The following is a 25,990-nucleotide window of genomic DNA, read 5'->3' as shown; positions in this document are numbered from 1 at the left end:
CCCAAACCACCTTGCAATCTATGTATAAAGAGGGTAGCCTTAGAAATTCTAGGGCGTTTATTAGCCCAGATAAAAACGCATGATCCTGCTCTGGAGTAGGCGGAGAAAATGTGGAGGGACCCGTACTGGTAGGGTGCGGAAAAAGTACAGGAATTTTGGTAAGACCGTCATCTTTACAAAGTGGATTCAACCCTACCAGGACCGGTGTGGAAATTGCCACGTTTGCGGAAGAGTGGTCAAGGATCTAAGCAGGGGGGAGTAATTAACAGAGAATAGAGAGGAGTAAGTGGGGGTCAGCTGGACTCCCAGATATTCAATGTATGTGATTGTCCAATGAAAAGGGAAGTGGGACTGCAGGCGTGCAATGAGAGAGTACAAATTGCAGGTATTCCACAACAAGGTGTCGAAGGCTTTATAAATATCTAAGGAAAGAAGGAAACCCGGGATTTTCCGATGCTGCATAAGAAGAATAAGATGAACTACCTTGCGGACATTGTCACCAGTCTTCCTCCCTGGGATAAAACCCACCTGATCCCTGTGGATCAGGTGGCCTATATATTGATTAATGTGGGCGCTCAGGATTCTACGTATGATCTTCAGGTCGTCATTCAGAAGAGATATCGGTCGGAAGGCTTGGGGTTCACTAGCATCCTCTGGCTTCTTAGGGACCATTGCGATATGGGCCCTTAAAGCATTAGGAGAGGGCAAGGAGCCCTGCTGTAGAGCGTTGAAGTAGTTATCAAGGTAAGGCACTAACAACGCAGGGAACGTCTTATAGTAAAGACCAGAGAATCCGTCTGGGCCCGGAGCCTTAGAGGGCTTCAGGGACTTGATTGCCCGGAAAACCCCAGCTTCTGAGATGCTTGCGTTGAGAGCTCCATGTGCGCCACCAGGAATTGAAGGGAGGTTTAGGTCCAGGAAGAACTGTTCCACTTGCTGTAAGGGAAATGGATCTGGTTTAGTATAAAGTGAGGAAAGGAACTCAAAGACTCTAGATAGGATTTTCTCAGGATTAGAGGTAAGACCCCCAGTTCTCGTCCGGAGTCGAACAGGCTTATACGGTTTTCCCATCAAATTCAGTTTCTTGGCCAGCATAGGACCTGGTTTACCTGCCCAGGTATAGTACCTGTGTTAGACCACCGTAGAGCCTTTTCAGCTCGAAAGGTGGAGAGAAGATCAAACTCTGTCTCCAGGGTGTTGCAAGCTTTTCTATCTGTCTCGTTTATGCACTGACGCAAGTTAAATGATATGACCCCGAACTGTAGCCTTATGGGCTTCCCACAGGGACACAGCTGATGAGAACGAGCTGACGTTGTCAGAAAAATACGTTTGTATTAAAGATTGGATTTGTAGATTCGTAGCCTGGGTGGACAGTAGGGACTCATTAATTCACCTTAAAAAAGGTAGCTTAGTAGGGCCCGAGAGAGAAACAAGAAAAATCAAGGGGTCATGCTCAGACCATAGTGAGGAAAGAATAGCATCTTACGAACCAGTGGAAGGTGATGTACCTGCATAAAAACATGGTCAATCTTGCAAAAGCTGTCATGGGGGTTGGAGTGATAGGTAAAGTCACGGTCCGTAGGATGAAGCTCCCTCCAGATATCTATTAAACCAAAAGTTTGCAGGACTGCACACATCTGAGCCTTGTGGGAGGAGTCATGAGAGGGGGTAGACCCCTGAGCATATCGTCTGTCTAAGAGCTGCGGCTCTTTAACCATGTGATTGGCTGTGTCCCATGTAAACATGGAGAGATTTCATAAATCAGGTTTACATCCACTTTAAAGCTGAACCTTCAGTCATTTTTTCATCTTTCCATCTATTAAATCTTCTGCCCTTGTTGTTATAACTTTGGATAATAAAATATTTTTTTTCTGCCAGTAAATACCTTATACAGCCCACTTCCTGTTTCTTGTCTGGTCATTAGCCTAGGCATTATGACATCATGCACAGCTCTGTCACTCTCGTGAGAGTTTGCAAGGAAGGGGGGGGGGGGGTGAGTCATAAGAGGACCAATGAGAGCTGCAGGGCTACAGAGCTGGAGTTGTGCCTCTGTGTTAATCTAGGAAGTGAACAGGCAGCAGCTTCAGCTGCCCACAGTTAAAATGGTTGCAGCCAGACTCAGTGGAGGGAGATTTCTGCAGCATATTTGGCAAGTACAGAATCACAGTATATATAAAATTATATGCAAAGTGGTTGGAGGGAAGCTTCAGAATGATGACATTTGTGGCCGATTTCAACTACGGTATATTGAGTCAAAGGTTAAATCTGTAATTTTGCAGCAAAATCAGGTTATGCTGAGCTCAGTCCTCGTCTCCTTCTCTGCTCTCAGACTGTGTACAGCCCCCCTGCCTGGGTACCCCATAGAAATGGCCAAGGCTTCCTGACAAGCCCTGCGAAGGATTGTGGATTGTGCGATGTGCCGTGGGACAGGCGGTGGTCGCACGGTGCGGGGACAATGCCCCGTGTTCAGAAGGAAACAAGTACAGCCTGTGTTGTCCTCTCCCTGGATGGGTGCCACCAGTGGGAGGCTGGCAGAGCGTTTCCCTGACACATTCTGTACAGATCTGACATACGCCGCGCTTCTACACAACTGAGTAGGAGTCACTTATAAAGGAAGCTTTCTTCTCTGGAGTGCGGAAGCTGGCGGTGACATTGTGCTTCCCCTGGCACCTACAATCTGCCGAGCGCCGCGCCTTTCATCTCTTAAGTGCTCTAGTGACATTATTTCTATGGCTTAATTGTTACCGGATCCATACTAGGAGGAGATCGCTTATTACTGCTGTTCCTCCAAATAACCCTATTCAGAATCGCATCGGAGACCAACGCATGGCACTTAAAGAAGTACTAAACCCAAAGCCAAAAATGGAATATATTGCAGCTTACCAATCAGATGGGGTGGCTGCATTCCTTTTCTTGTCTTTGGCTTTTCCCTGTGTCTTCACCTGGTGATCTGGCCAGTAACACACCTCCTGTATTAGCGAGACACAACTCTGGAGGAATGAGCACAGAAGGCACAGCAGACAGCGGCATTATCAGTCTGGGGGGGGGGGGGGGCAGATTCTAGGTGCCAGGGGAAGCACAATATCACCACCAGCTTCCACACTCCAGAGAAGAAAGCTTCCTTTAAATGTATTAGCATATTTAAATGGACTAACAAATTGAAGCCAAACTCCAGCTCAAACTTTTAGGCCCCTTTCACATTTGTGCGACTTGTCCTGCGACTTGGGACTGCAAAGTCGCACGACAAGTCGTACCCCCATGATGTCCAATGAGTACCATTAAACCGGAGTTCCACCCAAAAGTGGAACTTCCGCTCATTTGTCTTCTCTACCCCTCTGGTGCCACAATTGGCACCTTACAGGGGGAGGGGGGGACAGGATACCTGTCTTTGACAGGTATCCTGTTCCCACTTCCGAGAGACCGGGCCGCGGCCTGTGACATGACCGCGGGGCTCCCTCTTCCTCTCCCTGTCGCTGGGCCAGTAGGAGAGAGGAGCGGGCCTCGCACATGCGCAGTAGGGTTCCCGGCATGAAGCCGTGAGGCTATACTGCAGGGTACCTTTACCTGTAATGGCGGTGGCAGCAACCGACAGCTGATGGAAACATCAGCTGCGGTGCCGACATCGCTGGACTCCAGGACAGGTAAGTGTCCGATTATTAAAAGTCAGCAGCTGCAGTATGTGTAGCTGCTGGCTTTTAATTTTTTTTTTTTTTTGGGGCGGAACACCGCTTTAATATCTGTGCGACTTCAAAGTAGTCCCTGTACTACTTTGGTCTGACTTTGATGCGATCCATAGACCTTAATGCCCCGTACACACGGTTGGATTTTTCTACGGAAAATGTGTGATAGGACCTTGTTGTCAGAAATTCCGACCGTGTGTGGGCTCCATCACACATTTTCCATCGAAATTTCCGACACACAAAGTTTGAGAGCAGGATATAAAATTTTCCGACAACAAATTCCAATTGTGTGTACACAAATCCGACGCACAAAGTGCCACGCATGCTCAGAATAAATAAAGAGATGAAAGCTATTGGCTATTGTCCCGTTTATAGTCCCGACGTACGTGTTTTACGTCACGTTGCAGCAAAAGCATGGCAAAATCGCGCGACTTTTAAGTCGCAGCAGTGTGATAGGGGCCTAAGGGCCAGTTCACATCACATGCAGTCCAGTGCATTTTTTTCTGCATCAAAAAACACATTGGGAAGTAGGTTATATGGTTTCAATGGCATAGTTCACACGAGTGCAGTCAGTTACAGAAAAAAAAAAGTAGAACGTGCTGCATTTTTCCTGCACTGGACTGTACTGAAACACATCAAGAACACACCGGAATGCACTGGAACGCATCAAAAAACGCATTAAAAAATGCACTGGACCCCAGCACAGTGAAAAAAAAAAAAAACAGGAAAAAAGAAGAAGAAAAAAAGGATCTGGAATTCACCCGGAAATGCGTCAAAAACACACTGGAGTGCATTTTTGTGGTATGAACCAGCCCTTACAGCAAACTGTTTTTTTTTTTTACATTTTGGGATAAAGGTTTTGCATGAATAAATAAAAGCTGATCATTTTAATCACCCCTACCAGTGTTAGGTGATTTGACTCATCCGTGTAAACTGATACATTCTGCTGGAGAACTTATGCTTGTGAAAAATAAGAGTTTTTGGTTGGATCACCAGATAAAAAAAGGAGAAAGAAAGCCTAAAAAACAAAACTAATGCAGCTATCATATCTAAGAATTAATAAGCTGCGAGTAAACACGGCCCTCCATTGGTGTAGCATGTTCACCTTCTCATTTTTTTTTTTTAAAGGAGAACTTACCCTTTAAAGCGAAACTCTTGGCTGAAAAAAAAAAAATACCCTTGACGTTGACTCCCCCCGCCAGAACACACTGATCAGTGCTCATAGTCCTAGTCTGCAAGCACTGATCTTTTTCAGACCTACAAACAACCTCCCGGGAACAGAACTCGTTCGTAACTAGGGGACTTGCTGCAGTCTGGAGCAGGTCTGGTAGCTGGGGGGAGGACCAGGGGAATGCCTTGCTATCCTATGTTACAGGGCTGTGTGTTTCTATTGATGCACACAGTGTAAGGAGACACAATACTAGTCCCTGCATGCAGTAAAGGCTTCATAGGATGCTACAGCAGAAAGAAGCCACTCTGAAACAGGAAACCTGGAAAGTGATCATGACACTAGCTTAACCGCTTGACAGCGGGGATGTGGTGGTTTTTGTCTCCCTGCAAAGCAAGGAGAAAAGCCGTCACATTCCTGAATATTAGTAAATATTGCAATCACTCCTATTGCCACATCCGTAATATTTGAAGATAGAAGAAAATAAAATGTGGACAACATGGACATGATACTAAAGAAGTAAGTTGTTACACCATGTAAGATGAGTGAGCCCCTGTGCATCAACGCGTTTCGCTGGTTCACTTCATCAGGACACACGTAGGGGAAGTTTGAGAAAAACAGGTCTCACTTGTCTGCACTAAGACACACATGCATATAAAAAAAGAGGATCTTCCTGGGCGGACACCAAAACAAAAGAATAAGCCGGATGGTTTAATTCCAACATGCATAAATGTGAGCAAGAGGTGAGCATTTAAATCACTCTATATATAAGTCTTGCGGTGACTATCCAATTCATAAGAACGATTAAGGCTCCATTCAGATAGGAATTTAATTGAATAAGCCAATCTGAATAAAGCCTTAATCGTTCTTATGACTTGGAAAGTCGCCGCAAGATTTATATATAGAGTGATTTAAATGCTTTAAATGGCATAGTTCACACCAGTGCAGTCAGTTCCAGGAAAAAAAAGTAGAACATGCTGCATTTTTCCTGCACTGGAACGCATCAAAAATGCATAAAAAATGCACCGGACCCCAGCACAGTGAGGAAAAAAAAAAACAGGAAGAAAGAAGGAAAAAAGCATCTGGAATTCATCCGGAAATGCATCAAAAACACACTAGAACGCACCAAAAACATCTTAAAAACGCGCCTGCGGAACTAATCTACAACATACATTTATGTATGTTGGAATTAAACCAACCCGGCTGATCCTTTTGTTTCGGTGTCCGCCCAGGAAGATCCTCTTTTTATATGCATGTGTTTCTTAGTGCAGCCAGGTGAGACTTGTTTTTCTCAAACTACCCCTACGTGTGTCCTGATGAAGCGAACCAGCGAAACGCGTTGACGTACAGGGGCTTACTCATCTTACATGGTGTAACAACTTACATCTTTAGCAGCATGTCCATGTTGTCTATATTTTATACATATGTTCATATATGTTTTTAAGCTCTATGTTTTTGCTTAAAATCTTTTATTGTATTGTACTAATAAAGTTTATACATCTCCTGCAGCTGCAGGCATCACCCCAGTACCATTTTTTAGCGCAGATGGTCGGTTTTCTTGTAATAACAATCGATGCGGCTAAGCAAGCGGCTCGGCTGTTATCACATGCCGCCTTCCACCGCTCCACCCGTGTCTCCCGTCCTACCGGGGGACCCAAAGGCACCAGCCGGTGGCCAGAGTCCTGAACAAAGCTGGGTTCGGCTTTGATCGGGTCTCTGATGTAGTAACCCAGAAGCAATGTCACAACGTCACTTCCGGTTTACTCAGCAGCCAACGGCGCCAGATTTAAAAAATCCACAGTATTTAAAAACGCAGATTTTGCGCTTAAGTCCAGAGGAGGGGTTTGGGGTCTTATAGACTAAAGAGTACCTGTCACTGACTATTACTGTCACAAGGGATGTTGACATTGCTTGTTTCAGCAATAAAAGTGATCAGGATTTTTTTTTTTTAAAGGGACAGTGTAAAAAAAAAAAAAAAAGTTTTAAACCGCCCCAACCCTCTGGGCTTGCACACCAAAGAAATCACATACATAAGTCGTGTGTTCAACAGTGTTCAAATCACACATGTGAGATATCGCCACGATTGTTAAAGCGAGCGCAATAATTCTAGCTCAAGACCTCCTCTGTAATTCTAAACAGGTAACCTTTAAAACATTTTAAAGAGATTTTTAAGTACCGTAGTTTGTCGCCATTCCACGAGTGTGTTCACAATTTTAAAGCGTGACATGTTAGGTATCTCTTTATCTGACGTAACATCATCTTTCACTTTATACAAAAAAAATTGGGCTAACTTTACTGTTTAGTTTTTTTAATTTATTGAAGTATATTTTTTCCCCAAAAATTGCGTTTGAAAGACCTCTGTGCAAATACAGTGTGGCATAAAATGTTGCAACGACCGCCATTTTATTTTCTAGGGTCTCTGATAAATAATATATATATATATTTATTATGTTTGGGGGATTCTAAGTTATTTTCTAGCAAAAAATACTGATTTTTAACTTGTAAACAATAGAAATAGGCTTAGGCATGAAGGGCTTAATAACCAAAGAAAAAAAAACCCCTCTTGGTGTGATGAGGTATGCGCAGACACACATACGTACAGATATGTGCAATGTGAAAATAATGATTTGGTATAGCGCAGTGAGAGAAATAAATACCTGGCGGTATGTGTTTTTTCAGGTATGGAGTCGGGCGTCACATAAGGCTAGCTCCAGGCTCTCCTCATTCCAGTAGTATCTCATATACAATCTGCAATACAAGAACAGACAACGCTCAGTACATTGCATTTCATGGCAATTCCATACAGCTTGCTTTGCACAGTGCTGCCGCTTTAAGACATCCATAGGCAATACAAGAGGCACCTAACATGCCAAATCTATATTAAACCAATAGGTTTTACTCCTTTACTCCCCACTATCCACCACCCTAAGTTTTTAATTTGGGGGTGGCGGGAGGAGATGTCAGCGGGGAAATGACCCTTTAAGTCCAAAACAATCAAAAAATAAACAGTTCTGGCTTTAAGTAGCTTTAGGTACACTTTAACTACACAAAGCAACCAGCTCTGTCAAGTTCAGCTGCTTATATAGCTGTATACTAAGGTGTGTGAATTGTAATTTTCTAAGTAATTTTGTGAGATATTGTGTAAAAAATCTTTTTTGCTGATAACACGTTAAAAAAAAATAATAATAAAAAATAAAATAATAAATATTTTATTAATAATAACAATTTTATATATCTATATATCTAGATATATATATATCTAGATATATAAATATGATATATATATATATATATATATATATATATATATATATATATATATATATATATATATATATATATATATATATATATATATACATATATACACACACACATACAGTATCTCACAAAAGTGAGTACACCCCTCACATTTTTGTAAATATTTTATTCTATCTTTTCATGTGACAACACTGAGGAAATAAAACTTTGCTACAATGTAAAGTAGTGAGTGTACAGCTTGTATAACAGTGTAAATTTGCTGTCCCCTCAAAATAACTCAACACACAGCCATTAATGTCTAAACCGCTGGCAACAAAAGTGAGTACACCCCTAAGTGAAAATGTCCAAATTGGGCCCAAAGTGTCAATATTTTGTGTGGCCACCATTATTTTCCAGCACTTCCTTAGCTTTCTTGGGCATGGAGTTCACCAGAGCTTCACAGGTTGTCACTGGAGTCTCTTCCATGATAACTTTACGGAGCTGGTGGATGTAAGAGACCTTGTACTCCTCCACCTTTGGTTTGAGGATGCCCCTCAGATGCTCAATAGGGTTTAGGTCTGGAGACATGCTTGGCCAGTCCATCACCTTTACCCTCAGCTTCTTTAGCTAGGCAGTGGTCGTCTTGGAGGTGTGTTTGGGGTCGTTACATTAGAATACTGCCCTGCGGCCCAGTCTCTGAAGGGAGGGGATCATGCTCTGCTTCAGTATGTCACAGTACATGTTGGCATTCATGGTTCCCTCAATGAACTGTATCTCCCCAGTGCCGGCAGCACTCATACAGCCCCAGACCATGACACTCCCACCACTATGCTTGACTGTAGGCAAAACACACTTGTCTTTGTACTCCTCACCTGGTTGCCGCCACACACACTTGACACCATCTGAATCAAATAAGTTTATCTTGGTCTCATCAGACCAAAGGACATGGTTCCAGTAATCAATGTATTTAGTCTGCTTGTCTTCAGCAAACTGTTTGCAGGCTTTCTTATGCATCATCTTTAGAAGAGGCTTCCTTCTGGGACAACAGCCATGCAGACCAATTTGATGCATTGTGCGGTGTATGGTCTGAGCACTGACAGGCTGACCACCCCACCCCTTCAACCTCTGCAGCAATACTGGCAGCACTCATACGTCTATTTCCCAAAGACAACCTCTGGATATGATGCTGAGCACGTGCACTCAACTTCTTTGGTTGACCATGGCGAGGCCTGTTTTGACAAGAACCTGTCCTGTTAAACTGCTGTATGGTACGTGCACTCAACTTCTTTGGTCGACCAAGGTGAGGTCTGTTCTGAGTGGAACTTGTCCTGTTAAACAGCTTAACGGTCTTGGCCCCTGTGCTGCAGCTCAGTTTCAGGGTCTTGGCAATCTTCTTATAGCCTAGGCCATCTGTATGTAGAGCAACATTTCTTTTTTTCAGATTCAAATTTTATGTTGGTAAAATTTGGGGTTTTCACTAGCTGTAAGCCATAATCAAAATTTAAAAGAAATGCTTGAAATATTTCACTCTGTGTGTGACGCATCTATATAAAATATGAGTTTCACTTTTTGAATTTAATTACTGAAATAAATTAAATTGCACCTATATTATATATACACACACACACACACACACACACTGCATTCCTATTGTATAAAGAAGTCTCATCCTAAACACATCCCACCCATGGCAGCACCTAAACAGACACTTCGGCTACTTTCACACTAGGGCGTTTGGGGCGTCGGCGGCAAAGCGCCAATTTTTTTTTTAGCGTCGCTTTATCATAGTTTTTGAGGCCCTTTTCGGTCGCTAACGGGGCGCTTTTAACCCCCGCTAATGGCCGAAAAAGGGTTAAAATGGCCCGCTCTGCCGGCACTTCGGCGGCGCTGCCCATTGGTTTCAATGGGCAGGGGCCTCAAAGATGCAGCTTGCAGGACTTTTTTTGGCATCCTGCCAGCGCACCGCTCCAGCGTGAAAGCACTCGGGCTTTCACACTGGAGTGAGAGGAGAGGCTCTTTACAGGCGGTATGTAGGCACTATTTTTAGCGCTATAGCGCCTGTAAAGTGCCTCTAGTGTGAAAGCAGCCTTCCACTTGGTTGGATTTGACTTACTCCTAACTCTCGTGCCTTGGGCTTGCTTCATACCTACAGGTGCGACCAAGTGCAGGCGCAATTTTGCAAACTTTTAGTGTGTGTAGGGCAGCTAATCCATTTCAAGTGCGAGAAACGTGTGAGAAAATAAGTCCCTGATTATTTTTTGCCCAAAAACGCGGCCGCACTGTTGCCGCCATTTTGGCGCACACGAATATGCGCGCCTTCCTGGCACACAAAAGGTCTGAACCTAGCCTGGAGTATTGGGCCACCAAATCCTCAGATAATAAAATTGATAAGAAACTACATTATTAATACATTTAATAATAATAATATTATTATTATTATATTAAATGATAATACAATAATAATCATAATAATATTAAAACAATCCAATTAAACCCATGCAACACATGATCATAAAAGAAAATAAAAAAACGATATTCAGCCTCATCAGACCGATGTTCAAAAGTATGAATGCAAACGCAGACTTGGGTCAGTTTGATCAGTGTTTCTACACAGCTTTCACCAAGAATCAGAAGAGAGCCAATGAAAGCTGCAGGGCTGGAGGTGTGTGTCTGTGTAAATCCAGGAAGTGAACAGACAGCAGCCTCAGCTGCCCACAGTTAAAATGGCTGCAGCCAGACTCAGTGGAGGGAGATTTCTGCAGCATATTTGGCAAGTACAGAATCACATTATATATATAAAATAATATGCAAAGTGGTTGGAGGGAAGCTTCAGAATGGCAAAGATGTTTTTTTATTACAAATTATGTGAGCAGGCTGCAGTTCCTCTTTAAGTCTTACCTGTTGATCCTGACAGTAAACACACTTCCTGTCCTAGGGAGGCGACACTCACTCCCTGCACTGTATTTATGGAGGAACAACACTAAGGCAGGACTACAAACACCTCCCCCTTTTTCTCTTCTCTAAGAGGAAAGGGGGGGGGGGGTTCTGTAGTCCTCAGAGACAGATGCAAAGTTCCTGACAAGGGTGCAGCACAAGAAGTTATCAGTTTCTGGCAGGATTAACAGGTACTTATTTAACTGATATAACAAAATGCTTCCAGTGGTGTATTTAACAGAAGATTAGGGTGACAAGTGATAGGGGGCGCTAGGGAACTAGAATCCTAAAGTTGATATAAGAAAAGTGTAAAAAAAAAAAAAAAATATATATATATATATATATATATATATATATATATATATATATATATGTAAGAAAATTATATACAACTACTAATCAAAACAATTAAAGTGCATCATGCTAAGTAAATCTCAATTCATAATAATGGTGATACATTCATAAATCAATTTTTCAAAGTCCATTAGTGATCTTTTGTGCTTTGAATCTTATCCGTAACACCGTCACCAAGGCAAATCTTGTCAATAACACCCGATGGAGATGTGAGAGATTTGCCTACTCACCAGATGGACATGACCATTAAAAGATTAAAAAGAAAGGTCGCAACAGGCTTTTTTGTATATATCTGTGGGTTTTTTTATATAGAAAAAAGCCTGTTGCGACCTTTCTTTTTAATAAAGAGGTCGTGTCCATTTGGTGAGTAGGCAAATCACTCACATCTCCATCGGGTGTTATTCACAAGATTTGCCTTGGTGACGGTGTTACGGATAAGATTCGCAGCACAAAAGATCACTAATGGACTTTGAAAAATTGATTTATGAATGTATCACCATTATTATGAATGATATTTACTTAGCGCGATGCACTTTAATTGTTTTGATTAGTAGTTGTATATAATATTCTGACATATATATATATATATATAAAAAAAAAAAAAAAAATTATATATATATATATATATATATATATATATATATATATATATATATATATATATATAAATATATATATAAATATATTTATTTTTGTTTGGTTACACTCTTTTTTATATCAACTTGAGGATTCTAGTTCTCTAGCGCACCCTATCACTTATCACCCCAATGCCCCGTACACACGACAAGATTTTCCGACAATAAAATCCTGGATTTATTTCCGACGGATGTTGGCTCAAACTTGTCTTGCATACACACGGTCAAATGTTGTCGGAAATTCCGAACGTCAAGAACGCGGTGACGTACAACGCGTACGACGAGCCGAGAATAATAAAGTTCAATAGCCGGTGGGGCTCTTCTGCTTGATTCCGAGCATGCGTGGAACTTTGTGCGTCAGAACTGCGTGTACACACGATCGGAATTTCCGACAACGGATTTTGTCGGCGGAAAAATTTGAGATCCAGATCTCAAATTTTGTTTGTCGGAAATTGCAACGGAAAATGTCCGATGGAGCCTACACACGGTCGGAATATCCGACAACAAGCTCCCATCGAACGTTTGTTGTCAGGAAATCCTATCGTGTGTAGGCGGCATAACATTCAAAGGTCAACAACTGCACTTTTCAGGGGAGCGGCTCCAACACAAAATGCCCTAATTTAGCACTTTTAAATATTTAGCACGAGGTTCCTAACACAATTCATCACTATTTAACAGAAAAGACTACATAAAAGTAAAATATTTTTTTAGGGCTTACGTACCCTTTAAGTGCTGCCTGAAGCTTGATTGGTCGGGAGGATTAGGCTCAATCCACTAAGCGATACCATTCGTTACTTTCCATGTGGTCTTTATCAGGAATGAGAGCTCAAAATAAGAGACTCAAGGCTGGAAATGACAATAGTTATGGCCAACAGCAAGCGTTTTGTAGCTTATAGTTATAGTGAATTGAGCCAATTTTTAAAGTCTTGCCGTCTACGATAAAAACAGACCAGGCTCCTTCAGTGCAGCTTCAGATATTTGGGTGAATTACCAACTAATAGGCAATCATACCATTCGTGGATGGGTATCTTGCTTGTGTTTGGTGAATAGTCCGATGTTCACGCCAACCATGCCTCAATACGCTTGAATACGCAATTCACCTCTTTCCCGGCAAATTCCGCTTGCCAACACAAGGGAAATTTTTATCCAGATGAGACGGACGCAGAAACAGATTTAGGAAGCGAAACGGAGGGTGAGAACTGGCCTCAGAATATCACTACGCTGAATGAAACGGATACTACGCTCGCAGGGCTGCCAAGCTGCAATAGGAGCCGGAAAGAGGCTGGTGTAACTCAACTCTGTAATGTGATTCGGGTTCACAGATACCAATAACGCGGCGGGGAAAGCGAGCAATGTCCTGAATGACACCGGCCTGCTATTTTGGTGACGGGGCCGGCATGTGCTACAGGACGTTCCTGCGACTGTGTCCTGTCCACCGCTGATGGCGTGATCCTTGAGCTGAAGGAGACCCCGTTCCAGACCAATTTTGTTCAACAGTGATCTTAAAGTCATGTATAAAATCCAGTCCACCTCGTGGAAATTGTTGACTTTTTCAACATATTTGAAAGCGCAATGATTCGATTTTTTTTTTCTTCAAAAGGCCTACAGATAAAAAGGTGATGTACCTGAATAAGAACAGGAGAAACATTGACCTTCTCAATCATTTATTCGACTAAAATGTCAATAGATGTAATGGTGTACTGTGGAAATTGTTGCATGACCATGAAAATTGGCCTGGGCAGGAAGGGAGTGAAAGTGCCCAGTAGGCAAGTGGTTAAAGTAGAAGTCTACCCTAACACTAAAATCTGTAAATCTACAGGCATCCACGATCTAAAACTAACCTATTTAGCCCTATAAAGAAGAAATCGCTATACATACCGTATATACTCGAGTATAAGCCGAGTTTTTCAGCACCTTTTTTGTACTGCAAGTGCCCCCCTCGGCTTATACTCGAGTCAAGCACTTTTCTGGTGCAGAGAATGACATTTTCCGAACTGACTTTGGGGCCCCGTATCTCGGGACCACTTGGTGCTAGGAACCCCAAATTTGGAGTGCAAACCCAGTGGAACTAGCACTACAACATATCCAAGCTGGGGTTCCTAGCATGGAGTGGCCCCGAGATACAGGGCCCCAAAGTCGGTTCAGAAAATGCTGTTCTCTGCTGCAGAAAAGTGCTTGACATTTGCAGACCAAATTTGGGGTTCCTAGCAGCAAGTGGCCCCGAGATACGGGGCCCCAAAGTCGGTCAACTGTGTCCATCTGCAGCAATGTCATTTCGGGACCCTTTGGGTCCAGAGACCCCAAATTTTGGCAGCAGCTAGGGGGCATCTAGGAACCCTTAACTACCAAGTTTGAAGTTCGGGGGACCTATGGTTGCAAATGGGCACAGTGAGGCTGCAAATGGGCATTGTTGACCCTCTTTTCCACTTACAGTAGCTGCGCAGTTCTCATCCTAGGCTTATACTCAAGTCAATAAGTTTTCCCAGTTTTTTGTGGTAAAGTTAGGTGCCTTATATTCGGGTCGACTTATACTCGAGTATAGACGGTACCTTTTTGAAGCCAGTCTGGTCCGGTCCCACACTGAGCTGTCAGTGGTGGCTTCGATGTCACTTCCAATTCATTTCCCAGCCGTTGGCTGTCACCTCTGCAAAGCTTCCACAATTGGAGACCAGACTGGAGCGGCTTCAAAAAAGGTATGTATAGCAATTTCTTCTTTACAGGGCTAGATAGGTTAGTCTTAGATCATGGATGACTGTAGATTTAGAGATTTTAGTGTTAGGGTGGACTTCCACAGGTGGTTCAAGTTTTTACATGTTGGTAGAGTAATGCCCCGTACACACGGTCGGACTTTGTTCGGACATTCCGACAACAAAATCCTAGGATTTTTTCCGACGGATGTTGGCTCAAACTTGTCTTGCATACACACGGTCACACAAAGTTGTCAGAAAATCCGATCGTTCTAAACGCGGTGACGTAAAACACGTACGTCGGGACTATAAACGGGGCAGTGGCCAATAGCTTTCATCTCTTTATTTATTCTGAGCATGCGTGGCACTTTGTCCGTCGGATTTGTGTACACACGATCGGAATTTCCGACAACGGATTTTGTTGTCGCAAAATTTTATCTCCTGCTCTCCAACTTTGTGTGTCGGAAAATCCGATGGAAAATGTCCGATGGAGCCCACACACGGTCGGAATTTCCGACAACACGCTCCGATCGGACATTACTCTTCCTCTATAATACCCCTATTCTTCTTCCCATTGACATTCTGTAATGGGGACTTCATGCAACGAAACCATGAGCATCATGAGCACCCTGCAGCTAAAGGAACTGTGCATGTGGTCAAAAATGTCCCTGTGTTGATGTCAGAGACTGATGGACAGTTATATACAAGGACTATACTTTCTCCTTTTTCAGCTAAATAAGATTCTAAGAAGAAGTCAATGAGTTCTTGATGAAGATGGGGGACAGGCTGTACAACATCCACATTAGGCTACAAAATGTTTATGATGCTCAGTGGCGGTGCATCCAAAAAGGGCGCAGGAGCACCGCCCCCTCTCTCCTGGCACCGCTCTATCACCATAGATAGATTCATGCATTGCAATGTACCGTGATCAGCTGTGGATGTGAAAAGGGGGGCTCAGCCCACAAATATTTTTTAAATATTCAATGTGGCCCTTGTACTGAAAATATTGGAAATATTCATGAAAATGAATACACCAGGTCAATTAATTGTATTTGTCATTTTTTTCACGTGTATGTCACCTTTATCTGTAGGCACAATATAAAGATCTGTTTGCCTGTTCAGTTATGTTGAAAAAGTCAACACTTTTGGGGTGTACTTACTTTTTCACACGTCTCTATGAATTTAACGTATTTTAGGCACGTTATTTTCCTTGTAGGGGGTGGAGCTGTTGAGCCCCTCTGCCTGCATGGGCTATGTACAGTACGGTGACAATGTCACCTCTACTTTTACAAGGTAATATCTGGGTATGTCAATGCATTTGGTGCTTACCGAATGGATGGATGTCCTTTGCGGCTGTGAAGGAATATAGTTGGAAGAACGTTTCTGTGCCTGGAGCTCAGCTGTAAATATTAAAGAATATCTTGTTCTTTAACAACTAGACGTGACCTCTATGCAATGTCCCCTCATATTCATCAGGATTTCATAATCCCGTTCTATCAGAGCTCTCCAGTGTCCGGATCGTCTGATTGAAGTGAGTTATGAGACTCTCATTCCTTCGTCTACCATTACACACAGGAGCTATGAATGGCAGCCAGCTTTCCCCGAATATCGCTATCCAGAAATTGCACAGATGAAGTTGCATGAGGTATGAGACACGTAGAGCAGCTCATAGTTGGAATGGTATGGGTCCTATGCAAGAATCTGTGTCTGCTCTGCTGGTAAATACAACCAATGGAGGGGGGGGGGGGGTTCAGCAACCATCATAATATATGAGGGGGGTTAATGGGACATAGGATACCCATGTTGTACCTACAACCAGGGTGGATGGTATTACAGCTTTTACTAAGGCTGCAGTCACATGTGACCCTGCAAAAAAGCGTACAATTTCCTGCGCATTGAAGACGCATGTGAAAAACGCAGCTCAGCTTACACGCCGGCCCGGTACCTGTGACCGACTCCTGCCCATGCGCATGAGCAACTTTCCCCCGTGCCGGCCCATGTAGATGGCCAAAGCTCATAAGTTGACCACCCCTCGTCTAGTGACTTTGTAATGATGACCGCCGTGGAGGATATTATATCGATATCCGATTGATATGAAAACCTTCTTATGTTCTTTCTAGCCCTGATGAAGGAGGCACTTAGACCCCCCCCCCCCCGAAATGCGTTGGCTACTTTTTAAAAATTGTACCCCTGACTTTTAATGCAATAAAGTTGTATCTGGACCTGTGGAGCTTCAATTTCACCTCTTGTTAGGGTGAGATGTTGTCATTAGTCTGCTGCAGGCAGGAGGAAGCATTTCCTCAGTCTCCCCTTCTTCAGTCAGACTGGATTTTGTAACATTGTAGCAAATCAAAATCACACGGTGAGCTGATCGGTGTCAGACATTTGTGAATACGGCCAACAACTGCCGGGATTTACAGGATTGCCTCATCTCAGTCGGCATCTCAGTCAAGGAAGTAGACGATGACCAGGGTGGATAAAAATAAATAAATAAATAAATAAAAATAAATAAATTTAAAAATCTGATTTTTTATTTATTTAAAATATTTTTTTGGGGTTTAAAACAAACTTTTTTGATTTTTACTAAAATTTATTTTAATAAAATGCTTTTGGAGTAAAAATCTAATTGAAAGATAGTTTTCTATTTAAGATACATTAATAATTTAGTATGAAATGGAGCTTAGTTTATGTAGTTTATGCAGCATACGGCTATATATTCTGCAATATTTACATTTTTGGTAAACTCATTCAATGAATCCAAGCTCTGCAAGCTGAGATAACCTGCATTGCATTGATGCATTCACACAATGTCACAGTAACCATGAGATAAAACAAAGTTCAGGAATATTCTTTTATCCCATTGTTTTGCAAATCTATGTACACTAAAAACTGTATGATTGAATCGGTTCTGATATTGCTGTTTTACTAACCTGACAGATTATTATTCCAAATAGAAAACCTTCATTTTGTTTACAAATATTAAAGATTCTAACTACCAGCAAGAATGAGTCCTTACATTTAAAGAGCACCTGTCATTTCAGATCTATCATGGCAGCGCCTGTTAGCGGGGATCCACTCACCTGCTGCCGCCACGTCCCTCACCTTGTTGTGTCACTGTCGCATCACCAGCCGTCCCATTAAAGTGAATGGAACTGTCGGTGAGTCAACAGCGGGTCAGAGGAGGAGTCACAGCGGGACAGAGATGACAGTTGCTCTTTAAAAATTATGATTTAAAATTGAGTTGATTTAAATCAAACCTTTTTACTAGTGATTTAAATTGTGATTTTAATCAAATCCACCCTGACTATGACCCTGGACGATGCCTGAACAAGGATGGCGCCATCCTTCTGGAGAGAAAAGAAGATGAAAGCATTGCCAGGGGGGAGTCCTGTGATCTCTATGAGAGGTAATAAATGCCTGGAAGTGCTAAGCCTTACACATCACTCATCATGCAGGGACTGATCGTATATCTGATGACAGGTCCACTTTCAACCAATGATCAGGACTTCCATATGAATCGAACATAGATCTGTACAAAGCCTATAGATTGTGTAGGTCGCCCCCCCACCTTTCTGAATTGTTATTTTCCAGCCATCATTTCTGGAAATTCCAGCCAGTCCCGTCTCACCTTTTTCTCAAGGACAGGAAGATCTTTCCATAGATAGTAAACAATGGGAACTCATATTACCTCCCCCCCACTCCGCTATGAGCCAGCATAGACATAGAAATGTACAAAGCACAATCCACCTTCCTCTGATCCCATCCATAATTCCTAAAGTGTATGGAAACCCTAAAGCTGGCTATACACCAATCAATCTTCAAACAAACGTTCATAGGAATATTCTTTGTACATTCCATGACTGGACGAATGTCGCCTTAAAAGTACTTAAAAAATTTTGTTTGCTTTTAACATTTGATTTTGGAATGAATGTAATTTATCGAACGATAACCATATTCACTGTTAACCACTTCAGCCCCGGAAGATTTGGCTGCTGAATGAGCAGGCCATTTTTTGTGATTCGGCACTGCGTTGCTTTAACTGACAATTGCGCGGTCGTGCGACGTTGCACAAAAAGAAAATTGACGTCCTTTTTTTCCCACAAATAGAGCTTTATTTTGGTGGTATTTGATCGCCTCTGCGGTTTTTATTTTTTGCACTATAAACATAAAAAGAGTGACAATTTTGGGAAAAAAAACACAATATTTTATACTTTTTGCTATAATAAATATCCCCATTTTTTTTTTTTAAAAAAGCTATTTTTTCCTCAGTTTAGGCCGATATGTATTCTTCTACATATTTTTGGTAAAAAAAAAAAAAAAAAAAATCGCAATAAGCGTATATTGATTGGTTTGCGCAAAAGTTATAGCGTCTACAAAATAGGGGGATAGATTTATAGCATTTTTATTATTATTTTTTTTTGTTTTTTACTAGTAATAGCGGTGATCTGCAATTTTTTATCGTGACTGTGACATTATGGCGGACACATTGGACAATTCTGACACATTTTTGGGACCACTGTCATTTAAACAGCGATCAGTGCTATAAACATGCACTGATTACTCTTAAATGTCACTGTCAGGGAAGGGGTTAACACTAGGGGGCGATCAAGGGGTTAACTGTGTTCCCTGGGAGGTGATTCTAACTGTAGGGGGAGGGGACTGACTAGAAGAAGTGACGGATCGTGGTTCCTAGCTATCGTGATCTGTCACTCCTCTCAGAACAGAGACGAGTGTGTGTTTACGAGATGAGCGTGCTCGCGATCGCTCGTGGCCGGCGGTTATCGCGACTGTTGGCCACAAGCAACGGCTCCTCCGCTGTGCAGCGGGCGCGTGCCTGCTATCCCGATCCCGCGAGCCGACGTATAGCTACGACCGTTCACTGGACCGTGCCGACCTGCCACAGTAAAATGGCGGCTGGATGGCAAGCGGTTAAAAAACATTGTGTGTTCAAAAATTAATTTCCATCCTGCCCCTGAATTTTCTAGTCACTGCAGTCGAAAACAATAATCAATTTGCCCCCATTGGAGAATCGAACGTTCTTAATACAAAAATCTTCAAACAGGATTCTAATAGTGTATGGCAGGGATATGCAATTAGCAGAGCAATGATGGGACTTGTAGTTCTGCAACAGCTGGAGGTCCGCTAATTGCATATCCTTGGTGTATGGAATGCTTAAAGGGGTAAATAACAAACATGTCATAATTACCTCCTTTGATCCTCGCCAGCAGCGCTCCTCGCTCCTCTTTTCAAGTGCCCACATGGAGAGCTGCTCTCCGTGGGGGCACCTGTGCGGGCACGCTCCCAAGTCCGGCTGCTGCATCCATTGACAAAGACAGCAGGACTCGGCCCCGCCCCCCCGTGTCACTGGATTTGATTGACAGCCAATAGCTCCCATTGCTATCAATCTATCCAATGAGAATCCGAGACAGCGGCTGGAGCTGCTGTGCTCGTCCCCGTCACCGGAACAATCGGGTTCAGGTAAGTAAAAGGGGGGCTCTGGGGGACAGGTGCACTACAGAAGGTTTTTCACCTGCATGCATAGAATGCATGCAGGTGAAAAACCTTGAGGGTTTACAACCCCTTTAACAATGAATTTCTTTTAATTGCTCCATTCTGGATTGTTAATAGATAACTGAAAGTGTTTTGTAATATCTGTTCTATGAGTGCTAAAAATGCCTGCTGATCCTGCCAGAAATCAGTTGGCAACGTCCTGTGCCAGACTTACTGGCCAGATCACCAGATGAAAGTAAAAAGGAAAGAAACCCTAACAAAAAGGAAACAAATGCAGCCACCATGGTTGGTGAGCTGCAATTTATTACATTTTTGGTTTTGGGTTTAATGCCACTTTAAAGGGGTTGTTAAGGTAAAAATTTTTTCACCTTAATGCATTCTATGCATTAAGGTGAAAAAACTTCTGACAATACCGCCGCCCCCAGCCCCCCCGTTTTACTTACCTGACGCCTCGAAAGTCAGCTTCTCGTTCTCAACATCTATTCCTCCGCTCACCCTGGCCGCTGATTGGCTACAGTGGATGGATTGGAAGCAGCGCAGCCATTGGCTCGAGCTGCTGTCAATCACATCCAATGACGTGGCGTGCTGGGGGGCGGGGCCGAGTGATACAGTGAGCGGCTATAGCCGCCGGCTGTATCACGGGAGCGCGCCCGCAAGCACTAACCACCATGCGAGGGAGCTCGCATTAAGGTGGTTAATGCTTGCGGGGAGGAGCTGAGACAGCCGCCGAGGGACCCCAGAAGAGCAGGTTCGGGGCCACTCTGTGCAGAACGAGCTGCACAGTGAAGGTAAGTATAACATGTTTGTTATTTAAAAAAAAAAAAAATTTACCTTTACAACCCCTTTAAGTGTGGCCCCAACCCAACTTTAAAGTCTTTGTTGTGATCTTTGAGAATGAATTACTCCACCGCACAAGCAACTAATAAGTTATTATTGTTATTATTATTATATAGGATTTATATATCACCAACAGTCTACGCAGCGCTTTACAATATAAAAAAGGAGACAATACAGTTATAATACAATAACATACAAGAGGATTAAGAGGGCCCTGCTCAGAAGAGCTTACAATCTAATAGGGTGGGGCAGGTGGTACAAAAGGTTGTAACTGTGGGGAATGAGTTGGTGGAAGTGGTAGGAGATTAGTTGGAGACGTGATAGGCTTCCCTGAAGAGATGAGTTTTCAGGGATTGCCTGAAGGTAGCAAGAGAAGGGGATAGCCAGATAGATGGAGGTAGCGAGTTTCAGAAGATGGGAGAGGCTCTGGAGAAATCCTGGAGACGAGCATGGGAGGAGGAGATGAGAGAGCTTGAGAGTAGGAGGTCTTAAGAAGAGCGGAGAGGTTCAGTGAGGACTTATTTTAAAGCTCTTATGCTGCTTGTCAGGGATGTGCAACAACTTTACAGGGTGTGTTGCACAAAATAAAAGGTCCGCTTTTTAAGTGTGGCCCCCACTTTCCGCTTGCGAGAACAGTAAGTACAGGGCCCACTGCAAGGGTAGTTTTTCCCCCTAAAGTTCAGCTTTAAAGTATAACTAAAGACAAAAAAAAAAGTAACATTGTTTAAACGCTCTCATACTCCATCCAAAGTTTACAAAATAAGTTTTGCTTTTAGATACACTTTATCCCTAGTCTGGGCACGGGTGCACTTTAACTGCCAGGAAATACAACTCAGACCAGCATTGTGGTAAGACAATTTGCAACAGTAGGATTTGCCAGATGGTAGATGGTCACAGCAAGAAATACAGCCACCTACTTTCCATAATTGCTTGCTTCCTTGTGCGGCTCAAATGCTGAGGCAAATACCATTCCAAAGAAATAGAAAAAACTATTTATATATACTGTAATATATATATATATATATATATATATACACACACACACACATACATACATATATATATATATATACATATACATATATATATATATATATATATATACACATACATATATACATACATACATACATATATATACATATATATATATATATATATATATATATATATATATATATATATATAAAATCCCCAAACATAACTTACTTAGTGGAGAAACCTTTGTTGGCAAGCACAGAGGTCAGACGTTTCTTGTAGTTGGTGACCAGGTTTGCACACATCTCAGGAGGGATTTTGGTCCACTCTTCTGTACAGATCTTCTCTAAATCCTTAAAATGTAAGTTTACCTTTACAGAAAATCTGTAAGGTGAACTTACTGGGACCCCATGGCACCGGAAACCGGCGATCTCCCGCCCTGACACATTGTATTGCCGCTTTACCGGTCTGGAGTTTTAAAATCCCCACGGCTTTCTCTCCTCTTCTCCAGCACTGACAGGACGGGCTACGTGGGTTATGATTGGTCAGCGCCGCCTAAATGACAGCGTCGACCAATCAGAAGGCCTCCTATCCGTACCTTTACGAGGTAGGTTTAGGAGAGAAAGCCAACGAGGATTTCTGATCCCCAGACCGGTAAAGTGGCTTTACGATGTGGCTAGGCCACTCCATGACCTTAATGTGCTTTTTCTTGAGCCACTCCTTTGTTGTCTTGGTGGTATGTTTTGGGTCATTGTCATACTGGAAGACCCATCCATGACCCATCTTCTGTGTTCTGGCTGAGGGAAGAAGGTTCTCATCCAAGATTTTAGAAAACATGGCCCTGTCCATTGACCCCTCAATGCGGCAAAGTTGACCTGTACCTTTAGCAGAGAAACAGCCCCAAAGCATAAAGTTTCCACCTTCGTGCTTGACTGTAGGGATGGTGTTCTTAGGGTCATAGTCAGCATTTTTCTTCCTCCAAACGAGGTGTGTCGGGTTAATGCCAAAGAGCTCAATTTTGGTCTCATCTGACCTCAGCACTTTCTCCCAATCCTTCTCTGAATCATTTAGATGTTCGTTGGCAAACTTCAGACGGCCTGTACATGTGTCTTCTTGAGGCTCCCTCCTCAAAAAGACACATGTACAGGGCCGTCTGAAGTTTGCCAACAAGCATCTAAATGATTCAGAGAAGGATTTCAATCCATGGCAGCGTATTGTGTTACCAATGGTTTGTTTGGTGACTGTGGTCCGGGATGCCATGAGAACATTCCCAAGCTCCTCCCGTGTAGTTCTGAGCTGATCCCTCACTTTTCTCATGATCATCCTTATCCCATGAGGCGAAAACTCGCATGGAGCTCCAGACCGAGGGTGATTGATGGTTATTTCGTATTTCTTCCATTTGCGAAGAATCGCTCGATTAGTTGTCTCCTTCTCACCAAGCGTAGTAAACGGAAGAAAGAGATTCTGTGGACAGGTGTCTTTTATACACATAACAAGTTGTCTTTAGGAGCACCTTCTAAAATTGACAGGACTAATCTGTGTACCACATGATCACATACTGTAGTCTGTGGGAAACGGAATTATTGTTGGTTGCTTGGGGATCAAATACTTATTTTACTCACTGAACTGGAACTCAATTTATAACATTTGTATCATGTGTTTTTCTGGATTTTTGGTTGATAATCTGTCTTTATCATTTAAAATACACCTACAATAAAAATCATAGACTCTCCATTTCTTTGTAAGTGGGCAAAATTACAAAATCTGCAGGGGATCAAATAATTTCAAATAATTATTTTCCCCACTGTGTATCTCTCTCTCTCTCTCTCTCTCTCTCTCTCTCTCTCTCTCTCTCTCTCTCTCTCTCTATATATATATATATATACACATATACACACACACACAATACTGTGCAAAAGTTTTAGGCAGGTGTGAAAAAAACGCTGTAAATTAAGATTGTTTTGGAAATAGTAGTGTTAATAGTTTATTTTTTATCAATTAACATAACAAAAAGTAAATGAACAGAAAAAAAATCTAAATCAAATCAATATTTGGTGTGACAACCCTTTGCCTCAAAACAGCATAGTTGAGTTGCTAAAGCTGGATACACACTATACAATTTTCTTTAGATTTTTTCCTTTCAGTTTAGCAAAACCATATAATATAAGATCAAACCTAAACACTTTCAATTTGTATGCAATCAGACTCTTGCACTACATAGTTGAAGGTAAATCTAAACAACAAAAGTTTTATAGTGTATATCCAGCTTTAGCCTTGTTTTCACATTCTACGCATGAAAAAACATAGGAACTGGGGTACAGAAAAATGGCAGCAGGTGCTCTGGACTGGACAAAATGTGAAATATTTGACTGCAGCAAGACGCAGTTTGTTGGTGAAGGGCTGGAGAGCAGTACAATAATGAGTGTCTGCAGGCAACAGTGAAGCATGGTGGAGGTTCCTTGCAAGTTTGGGGCTGTATTTCTGCAAAAAGAGTTGGAGATTTCATCAGGATCAATGGTGTCCTCAATGCTGAGAAATACAGGCAGATACTTATCCATCATGCCATACCATCAGGGAGGTGTGTGATTGGCCCCAAATGTATTCTGCAGCAGGACAACAACCCCAAATACACAGACAATGTCATTAAGAACCATTTTCAGTGTAAAGAAGAACAAGGAGTCCTGGAAGTGATGGTTTGACCCCCATAGAGCCCTGATCTCAACATCTTGGAGTCTGTCTGGGAAGGATTTGAGGCAGCCGACATCCACAGAAGATCTGTACTTCCCCAAGATGTTTAGAACAATCAACCTGCTGAGTTCCTTCAAAAACTGTGTGTAAGTGTACCTAGAAGAATCGGTGCTGTATTGGAGGCAAAAGGTGGTCACACCAAATATTGATATGGATTTCTCTTCTGTTTGCTCATTTTGCAAATTGTTAAAAATAAACAAATTAAAATATATAATTTTGTAATTTTGAAAGCATTCTTAATTTACAGCACTTCTTCATACCTGCCTAAAACGTTTGCACAGTATTGTGTTTGTGCGGATATAGATTATATATATATATATATATATATATATATATATATATATATATATATATATATATATATATATATATATATATATATATATATATACATATTACATATACATATACATATACATGGCCAAAAATAGTGGCACCTCTGCATTTCTGTCAGAAAATGCACCACTTCACCCTGAAAATTGTTGCGATTACAAATGTTTAGGCATTCTCATGTTTTTTTTTCTTTTGTTTGTATTGGTATGATACAAAAAAGTAGAGAAACAAAAAGCCAAATCTGACTCATTCCACGCAAAACTCCAAAAATGGACTGGACAAAATGATTGTCACCCTCTCAAAATCATAAGAAATAATTGCATCCCAAGTTTGTGATCTTTATTGCCATCTTTATGTAGAGCAACAATTCTGTTTTTTTCAGATCCTCGGAGGGTTCTTTGCCATGAGGTGCCATGTTCAACTTCCAGTGACCAGTATGAGAGAGTGAGAGCGATAACACCAAACTTAACACACCTGCTCCCCATTCACACCTGAGACCTTGTAACACTAGCGAGTCACATGACACCGGGGAGGGAAAATGGCTAATTGGGCCCAATATGGACATTTTTCCTTAGGGGTGTACTCACTTTTGTTGCCAGTGGTTTAGACATTAATGGCTGTGTGTTGAGTTATTTTGAGGGGACAGCAAATTTACACTGTTATACAAGCTGTACACTCACTACTTTACATTGTAGCAAAGTGTCATTTCTTCAGTGTTGTCATATGAAAACATATAATAAAATATTTACAAAAATGTAAGGGGTGTACTCACTTTTGTGAGATACTGTACATACCGTATATATATATATTTTTGTGAGATACTGTACATACCATATATATATATATATATATATATATATATATATTTTTTTTTTTTTTTTTTAC

The 25,990-nt window shown here is 42.0% G+C and overlaps 1 protein-coding gene across 5 annotated transcripts in view; it reads right to left on the bottom strand.

Annotated features, from left to right (window-relative positions):
* SEC14L5 (SEC14 like lipid binding 5) overlaps nucleotides 1–25,990 on the bottom strand; it is a 142,237-nt gene that overhangs the window by 94,530 nt on the left and 21,717 nt on the right. For all 5 annotated transcript variants that reach the window (XM_073636348.1, XM_073636347.1, XM_073636350.1 and 2 more), the window contains exon 2: nucleotides 7,506–7,596. The gene's annotated coding sequence lies outside the window, so the exon portion shown is untranslated. The remainder of the gene's footprint in view (nucleotides 1–7,505; nucleotides 7,597–25,990) is intronic.

Source organism: Aquarana catesbeiana, linkage group LG06 (genome assembly GCF_042186555.1).
Source record: "Aquarana catesbeiana isolate 2022-GZ linkage group LG06, ASM4218655v1, whole genome shotgun sequence".
NCBI classification, from domain to species: Eukaryota; Metazoa; Chordata; class Amphibia; order Anura; family Ranidae; genus Aquarana; species Aquarana catesbeiana.
This window is presented reverse-complemented; position numbering and strand designations above follow the sequence as displayed.